This window comes from Nanorana parkeri, unplaced genomic scaffold (assembly GCF_000935625.1).
Source record: "Nanorana parkeri isolate BGI_ZX_2015 unplaced genomic scaffold, ASM93562v1 scaffold32, whole genome shotgun sequence".
In the NCBI taxonomy this organism is placed as follows: Eukaryota; Metazoa; Chordata; class Amphibia; order Anura; family Dicroglossidae; genus Nanorana; species Nanorana parkeri.
This window is the reverse complement of record NW_017306300.1, coordinates 2,061,400-2,070,096: the sequence shown is the minus strand read 5'-3', so window position 1 is coordinate 2,070,096 and position 8,697 is coordinate 2,061,400.

The following is an 8,697-nucleotide window of genomic DNA, read 5'->3' as shown; positions in this document are numbered from 1 at the left end:
TCTGTGCAACAGGCTCTAAAGGGTTATCGAAGGTGCAGTGTCATGCCTGATGATGGGCATCCCCTTTCTTCAGATATTTTAAAGCAAATTTGTTCTGGTACACCTTCAGTATGTTCTTCACGTTATGAATCTTTTTTTAATCTGAAACTGCTTTTATTTTAGCTTTCTTCGCTGTGCTTAGAATTTCTGAAATAGTACCAGGTAATAAAAATGGTGAGTCAGATTTATTGTTTCAGGAAGTGGTTTTATATGAGTCATCTATATCCATTACTGTCAGGAAATCTAACACTGATTCACTTGGTTTAGGTAAGTGTTTGCATCTACATGCCTCTTCTGATCTTGTTTTTCTCCTGTTCTTGCAGTTATTACATTTTTGTCAGTAAGACCTCATTATAATGGTAATTTTTTTATTCACCTGGATCTAACCCTTCTGACTAAGTTCTACTTCAATTCTGTTTTTAAACGTTGTTTGACTGTTTTAAACTTAGGGCACTTAAATATTTCTTCCAATTCTTTTCGCATTGGGGCTGCCACAGAAGCTGCTTTATTGGGCTTAGATGAATCTGTAATAAAAGAATTGGGAGGTGGGATTCTAACAGTTTTAAATTGCATGTTAGACCTAACTTGTCTATCTAATTTCAGGTATTAGAAAAGTGGTCTGGATCGTTGAACACTGGGCTCACAAGCGTGCTTCTCAACGTGTGTATACTGAGAACGTAAACATGAGTCTTTCTAAATATAGAGTACGCTGGAAAGGTATAAAGGGTGTAGGTTGGGAACAGTTGTCTGTTTTTTTAGCTTGTTTAAGTTTGGCCAGCTCCCGATGTTATTATCCTTCATCTAGGAGGTAATAAAATTGGGAAATATAAGATACTTGATTTACTTTTCAAAATTAAATCTGATTTACATTGTTTATGCAATACTTACCAGCATTCTGTCCCTCTTTTGTCTTGGTTGTTATCCTCCTTTTCTAAGCCATTTGAGAAGATCAGAAAACGCATTGACAGAGCCATTGAGAAGTTTAGCCTCTCACAGGTGGTTTCTCATATAGACATATGGATTTGGAAGGATTTGCCGAGGTGGAGTGCATCTATCTTAAATTGAGTTGGATATTTTAATACTGATCTTCAATCTTGTATTGAAATGGCTGCGGCTTTTGGAGGTGCCCGGCTTGCTTTTGGCAATCCCTTCGGTTGGGGACTTTAAGTTTGATTTTATGAGTGATTATATATTGCTTGAATCTTGATGGCTGAGCAATCTACGTTTGGTTAATTGATTTATGTGTGTTAAGCTATTAACGGTTTGAATAATATGTTATCTTAATATTAAAACCAATAAAAGTGCCGTGGCCAATTTCTTCCAAATTTGGTGTTTGTGTTTTTATTTGAATAATTGTATTATAACGCCTGCAATCCCATGTTTAAGTGGGCACCAATTTATTTGGGACCACTTTCATGGGATTGAGGTGGTCTCACAGTTTACTTTTAGGTGCACTTCCCCTTTAAGACTTACCTGATAAGTGTTTAGGCTGGGAAATGTTCTATTCGTGCCCCTTCTGGAAGCTTCTTGGTCTCTGTCCGTGCTCGGACACAGACAGGATCCATCCTGCTTCGTGTGATTGACGCAGCAGCCTGTTCTTCTTTATGGGAGTACGCGGTAGGATTCCGCCGTACTCTTACCTAAACTGCACATCCTTGCAGGTGCCGGTGTCTGGGCTCGGAAACAGACAAGATCCATCCTGTCTGCGTACAAGTGCGGACACCAGCATGATTACAAACAGTATACATTTGTTGACATATCTAGAATGTTTTAAAGCTCAACTGTAGAAAATGCTGGTTTAAGACAAAATGGCCATCTTTATGCCCAATTATCACACTGCATATCCATATCATAACATTACAGGGCCTCTTTATGGGGTGAGAATAAGAATGCTGAAACTTCCAATTGCTTATGTTCTTTATTCTGTGTGTGTGAAGTCAACAGATAAGGATGTTACATTCTGTACAGCGTAAAAGTCATCCCCAGATAAGGTTGCTACAGCAGATCTTGGTGGAAAAAAGTGATAACTGAGAGGAATTCCTGAAAGTATTACTAATATGCTAATATGCTAATGTAATCGCATTAGGTAAATATGCTTTGCTATATTAAGGTGACATACAACTGTATTATCAAATAGGAAGTTAGTGTATTATGTTAGTGCCCAATCAGGGTGTAGTGGGAACATTTGGTTTGTAGATGATTAATGTATTTAATCTGTGCAGGATTGCCTTGTGCAGAACTTGTTGTGTGGTACATCGTACTGTAAGTGCCTCTGGCAGTACTATAATTAGAACAATTCCTTATTGTTCATTATTGGACACAGGATTCTTGTAATCTGATATAAGGAGCCATGGACCAGCAAGATACAACCACTCCTACTTCCAGCATACATCCTAGCGTCTTAAGAGGATAGATGTCTTTATAGAGAAGCTTTTCTCAAGCTTTTACTAGCCATTTTATTTTTTTTGTTCTATCTTTTTTTCAAGATATTTTTTCTTCAATCGAGCCATCATCTACAGGCTGCTAAGTTGGGCTCCTTATGCAACTATTGAGATACGTGTGTATTCTCGGATACGCCTATCCTCCGGCCATTAATCTCTCCCACTTAAATAGTTGGTTTTGAGTAAACCAATTAACTTTTTCTTGTTAATACGGTACAACATGTCTGATCCGAAGCACAAGGAGGGCAGTCCTGAAGGCATCAGATCGCTTCAGGTCATGATCCACTAACATTTCTGAGCCTGCAGTGTCCCTCCTAAGGGACCTGACAGCGACAGCCTGCATCATTGTCCCTTGTCTCCTTGGAGTGTTTCATCACTGCATCATCTGTGGCCCCCTTATTCAGGGAGGAGTTCTTTGAATTAAAGGGTTATTGCCATTGTTCCAACAGGAGAGGCTTAAGGGTTTTACTCAAACCTTTTTACTACAACCTTTACTAGACACAGCTCAAACAAATTTTTTTTACCCCAAGAAAAGCTTCTCATACCTTCCAGACTAACACTAAAGCCCAAGGGCTGTCCTACTCCATGCTTCTGCACGAGAGTTCTTGGCTTAATAGTACCTCCTTTGAGGCAACTTCATTTATTCAGTTCCAAATCTAGACTCCTACAACACAACATTCATGAGACAACCTGGTTCCATCTATAGACAAACCAATTTACTTGACACCCATTACTAGGCTATCTTTGGCTTAGTGGCTCAGGAATCCAGTTAAGGAGTTGCGAAATTCCTTCCCCGCAATGTCATGGACGCTCATAACAGCTTGAATGGTTGGGAAGGAGTCCTAGAGACCTTGTCAGTGCAGGGTACCTGGAGACTGGAGGAATCCCAATCAATCAACACAGAGTTATGTGCAATTTGGCTGTCCCGCCAACACTGGACAATTCATCTACAGAGTCATCTGATTAGGATACAATCAGACAACATGACAGCAGTGGTGTACATCAACCATCAGGGAGGAAACAGAAGGCTGTCTGTGGCAAAAGAGGTAGAACGATTCTAGTATGGGTAGAACTCCATATTCCACCCTTGTACGCCTTTCACATTCACTGCCATTCACCAAACAATTGGCAGGCAGACTACCGCAGCGAGCAGTGCCTGGAATCGGAGGAATGATCCTTACACTCAGATGTGTAAGAAAATGTAAAAGTTTAGAGAAAAATACATACAAATAAAATATTTAAATAAAAAATTACAAAAAGATTAGAAAAAATATTTTTGGTTTCATTTTAGGCCTGACAATTTTTTATTTTCGATTTCAGTCAGAAAATTTCATTTCAGTGCACGTCTACTAATAATTCCCCCAAAGATACAGAGAGCACACTAATTTTAGTACAGAAACAGCAATCGGACACTGTGTGCTCTGGTATCGACTCTATACTCCACAACAGGAAGGCACATGACTGTGCCTGTAGCCAAAACCCCCAACAGCCCCCAAAAAATCCGATTGGCCAGAGAAAAATGACATGTGCAATTTAGTTTAGTGTTTTAACGAAATTCGGATGAATTTCATTTCAATAAATTCCGACTTGTTCGAGTTTGGAAATTCCGAGACACTCGAAATTCTAATACATTTGAATTGAAAATTCAGATGCATCCAAATGTCCAAATTCAAGGAAATTACTCCAAATTTTAATTCGGAACGAAACAAAACTCACATGTCTACTGCAAACTCTTCCCCATTCTATCCACAGAATTTTTTTTGCCATTTAATTCACTTTAAGATTGTTTAATTGCAATTGGCACAAATAATTATCCATTAATTGAACCACTCGTTGTACCAACTTGTGCTTTAAACATTTTTCAGTTTATTATTCCATTGCATGCTTTACAACACATTACATACAACATAGTGGAAATGGTATTTATAACATAGAGACAGTTTTTACAAGGAGGAACTATTTCACAGTATGATGGCTATAGTGTAACTGCAGAAGGACATTTCTATTATTTTGCACAGGGCCAGATCTTCACACAAGTCCCACATCAAACATGTTCTCATAAAATAACTCTATATAGGAAAAAAAAACTATAAAACTTAAACAGGTTATACAGGAAGGGGTCTATTTATAAAGTAGCTGAATCGAGCTTGCAACTTTGTGGTTCAGTGCTTTTAAACAGAATTTTTTGACCATTTCCCCATATATTTATAAAGCATTGATTTTCAGGGCAGAAAACTAGGAATTGGTACATTTTTAGAACTAGCCAATAAAACATTGATGAATGGGAATAAAATCAATGGCTTCATTTCAGCTGAAATATATTTATACAAAAGCACAGTTTGTCTACTCCATACAATTTCAATAAAACAATATGGAATTCAAAAACACGGAGCTACTTAATAAATAAACTCAGCCCTACAGTAAGCTTCAAAGCAGAACTCCAACTTTTTAATTGACATTTACAGAAACTCTTTTGAAGCTGCTTTTCACATTTTTAACACTGCTGGCAACCTTGAGTTCTACTCTAAAGATACTTTGTCATAACAAAAAAAAAAAAAAGCTCCTGCTATAATGTGCACAAATCTACGGCAAGCTTCTAAATCCCAGCCACCATGCCCAAAACCTGGCTGATTCTGAGAAGAAAAGCTCCAACACTGCTGTTGGACTGCCTGCTTCCTAGATATTCCTATTGGCCAGTGAGAAAGCACATCATAGCGATGGGCCAATAGAAATGTGTGGGAAAGTGGAAGGTAGCAGAAAACTAGAGGAGTCCGTTTAATAAATAAAACTGCGCATATAGAAAAGGCATATTAACCAGTTCAAACCTTACAAACAAGGCCCTGTGTCTCAATTGTTTTGAAAGCATTTCTTGAATTTATTGTGTTGCCTAATCCAACATTTGAGTTACAAACAGGGTTATTCACAAAAGGGTGACGAGTTTGGAGAAGGTAGGAGAAGTGAACAATCTAGGACAACATAAGTGAACTGAACTGGAGAATTTTTCAAAATCAGCTATTTTGTTCACTTCCCCTGCCTTCTCCTTAACCCTTTAGTGAATAACCCTGAAAATGTTTTTGATATTTTAAATTACTGATGTCAATCCTGGGTATCACTTGACATCTTGGTCACATCTATTTCATGCAATGGATATGAAAGCTAAAAAAGCTCAAAGCTAGCTCCAACTATATATGTTACAAATACTATACACAGCAGTGTTATAAGTAATGATGAAGGAATCAGTTTGGATATCAAATACTAAATTTAGTTTTTTTTTAATTTCTAAATATATACAGTACACGCGGATTTGTGCAGTGTGCAAAGAACCATACAATTCTTGAATTACGAGTGCCTGTATTCTGGAACTGTGTGATTCTCTGCAGATCAGACACATGTTCATGCAAATACTTAGGTGTAAAATAGCAAATCTATGGTTATCCTGATTCATTCATTATTAATATCAAATCATAAAACAATAGTTTGATTTAACAATACAAAACAGAAACAATTGGCCTATCAAGCCTCTTGCTTTATAGATTTGACAACCACTGCTGTATTCACTTTATATACACTGTACATGAGCTTTCTAAGTCCATATGTTATACATTCATCCTTAAATATTCATTTTTACAAAATTGTTCAAAATTGAATGCTGACTGGTAGTCATGGAATAAAACACAACCCCAGCTATAACTGTCCCCAGTTATGAATGAACAGGAAGTGCCTTATATCACTTCCTGTTCATTCATGAGTTTTTCAATGGGGAGAAGCCTTCACTACAGAGGCTTCTACCCATTAATAACTGACTGGTAGTAAATATTTTACTATCACCAGTTTTTGAATGAATTAGGAAAGCTCCTAATTTAGGACAGAGGCTGCAGAAAAAGAGCACACACACGTTATTAGACATGTGAAAAGACAAAAAATTAGTTTCGCACGAAATAAACGGAAACTAAAAATGTTTTCATTAGTTTCGTCAAACAAAGAACATTTTTTTAAGCTACTTTGGATTTGGCAAACAGCACATTCTGTGCATGTGCAATGTCCATAAATCCTGTAGCACTCCTTACCAGAAATCCCAAAGTGTTAGTGGGTCCTCAAAATGACCGCTCATATAATGTCAACTCTGAGCCTGATGAAGTGGACCCTGTGTGGCCCCGAAAGTGCTTGACATTTGAGTGACATCTATCAATAAAATGGATTTACATTGATTTAAGATTCTGTCGTGCTGGTGAGCTGATGACATCTCTATTCAAAGTTGTTCTTTTCATGTGCACCGCCTTTCTGGAGTTGGGGCACATGACGTCATACATGTGTTAGGGGGAAACAATTTTCTGTTCTTGCCTCGGGCGCAAAAGGAGCTAGCTACAGCTCTGGCTCAGACCTCTGTGCATCTCACCTACTAGATATTAAAATATTACTTTTATTTGTTATTATTAAAAAGTCTTTGGTAACTTCTTTGTCATATTTCTCGTGCTTTGTCTCTTTTTGTGATAGCTGTGCAATACTTTCTCCTTACAGACTGCCTATCATTGGGGATCCTTTCTTCCATTCCCTTTTGATTTTCCTTCTGTCTGTATTTCTATCAGCTGTGCAAATAATTACTGACGATCTTAATTTTTGTATTTTATGTTGGACTCTATTTATGTTTTCACCTAAGACTCACACAACTTACACCCAACAATCACATATTTTTTTACAGAAGCTTAGGTGACAAATTGAAAAACCGACCCCCTCTTTCTCTCGCATCTTGCTTTCCTAAACTCTCTTTATAGATCTTCCTTCTGTATAACTTGCTGTTAGCTGTATATTTATTGCACGTCTGTTCTACTTTGTTCTCTATTCTACAATTCTTACTTTCTTCTTAATCTTCATCATCGGCTAACTGTTATTCAAAGTGCTTGTGCTGACACACTGAGAGTTAGAGAGGTTAAATATTAAGAAAAAAAATCATATTCAAATATCCAGTCGATGAGATTTGCAGATATATGAATCATGTCAATTTGTGAATTTTCTCATAATTAATGTGTATATGTATAGGCAAAACTTTAGGGAAGGGATTAGAACCCTGGTCAGGTTTTCTGTGTCCCAAAAAAGTAAATTTGCTCTCTCTTTGTGTCCTGGGGACCATTCTTACTAAATCAGAAAATGATGGAAATTTTAAAGTTGTCATCAGAAGAACAGGTGAGGGGAAATCTTCTAATAAGGACACACGTTACAGTGACAGCTGTCTGGCAGGGAACTTCCCCTAACTTTGGATGATTTCCTTTCTCCTTTTATGCCTCCGGGACAGGAAGTGAAGGGAAATCTCAGCAACAGAACACAGAATTCTACAAATAATATGATAGGGTTTTTACCCTTCCCTAATCTAGTTTGAGCTATATATACAGTCATGTGAAAAATAACCACAACCTATGGAAATTGTTGGCCTTTTTCAACATAGTTGAACAGGCAAACACTAGATATTTATTCAGACTGTACCTACAGGTAAAAGGTGATATACTTGAATAAGAACATAAGAAATGTTTGCCTTTTCAATAATTTAATCAGCAAAAATCTCGATAAATGTAATGGTGTACTGTAGAAAAAGTAAATAAGTCCTTCGCGTCAAAAGCATGTCATGCCCCCTTTAGCAGAAATTACTTCTTGCATTTTATATAGCTGCCCACCAGTGCCCGTGAAATGTCTGACCATTTCTTCATGCAAAATTCTTTCAGTTGCAAGATGTTTGCATTGTTCCTTGCATGAGTTGTCATTCAAAAATTCCTCTACAATATTTCGATGGGAAATAAATCAGCACTTAGGCAAGGAAAGACTATAACCTTCTATTTCTTCTTTTTGAGCCATTCCTTAAACTCATTTCCGGTTTAACTTCAATTTTTGGACAGATTGCCTCACATTCTCATTAGCATATTTTGATATTATGCAGAATGTATAGTTGAAATAATGTGGTTTATTCAAGGCACATATGCTGTTCACTTTGCAAGGGACATTGCAATTTGCATGGGATATTTCATTTAGCTTGGTTTGCAAAAGAATACCCTTTGACGTACAAGGAAAAAAAAGTATTTTTGCTTACACATGATGGAATAATGGAAGTCAACATAGCTTCACCTCATTCACTAAGCTAAGGAGAAACTTTCTGTGCAAGGTGAGAAGCCTATTTACTTTTACTTCAAGCTGCCTAGGCCTTGTAGCTGCATAGAAGCCCAAAACATAG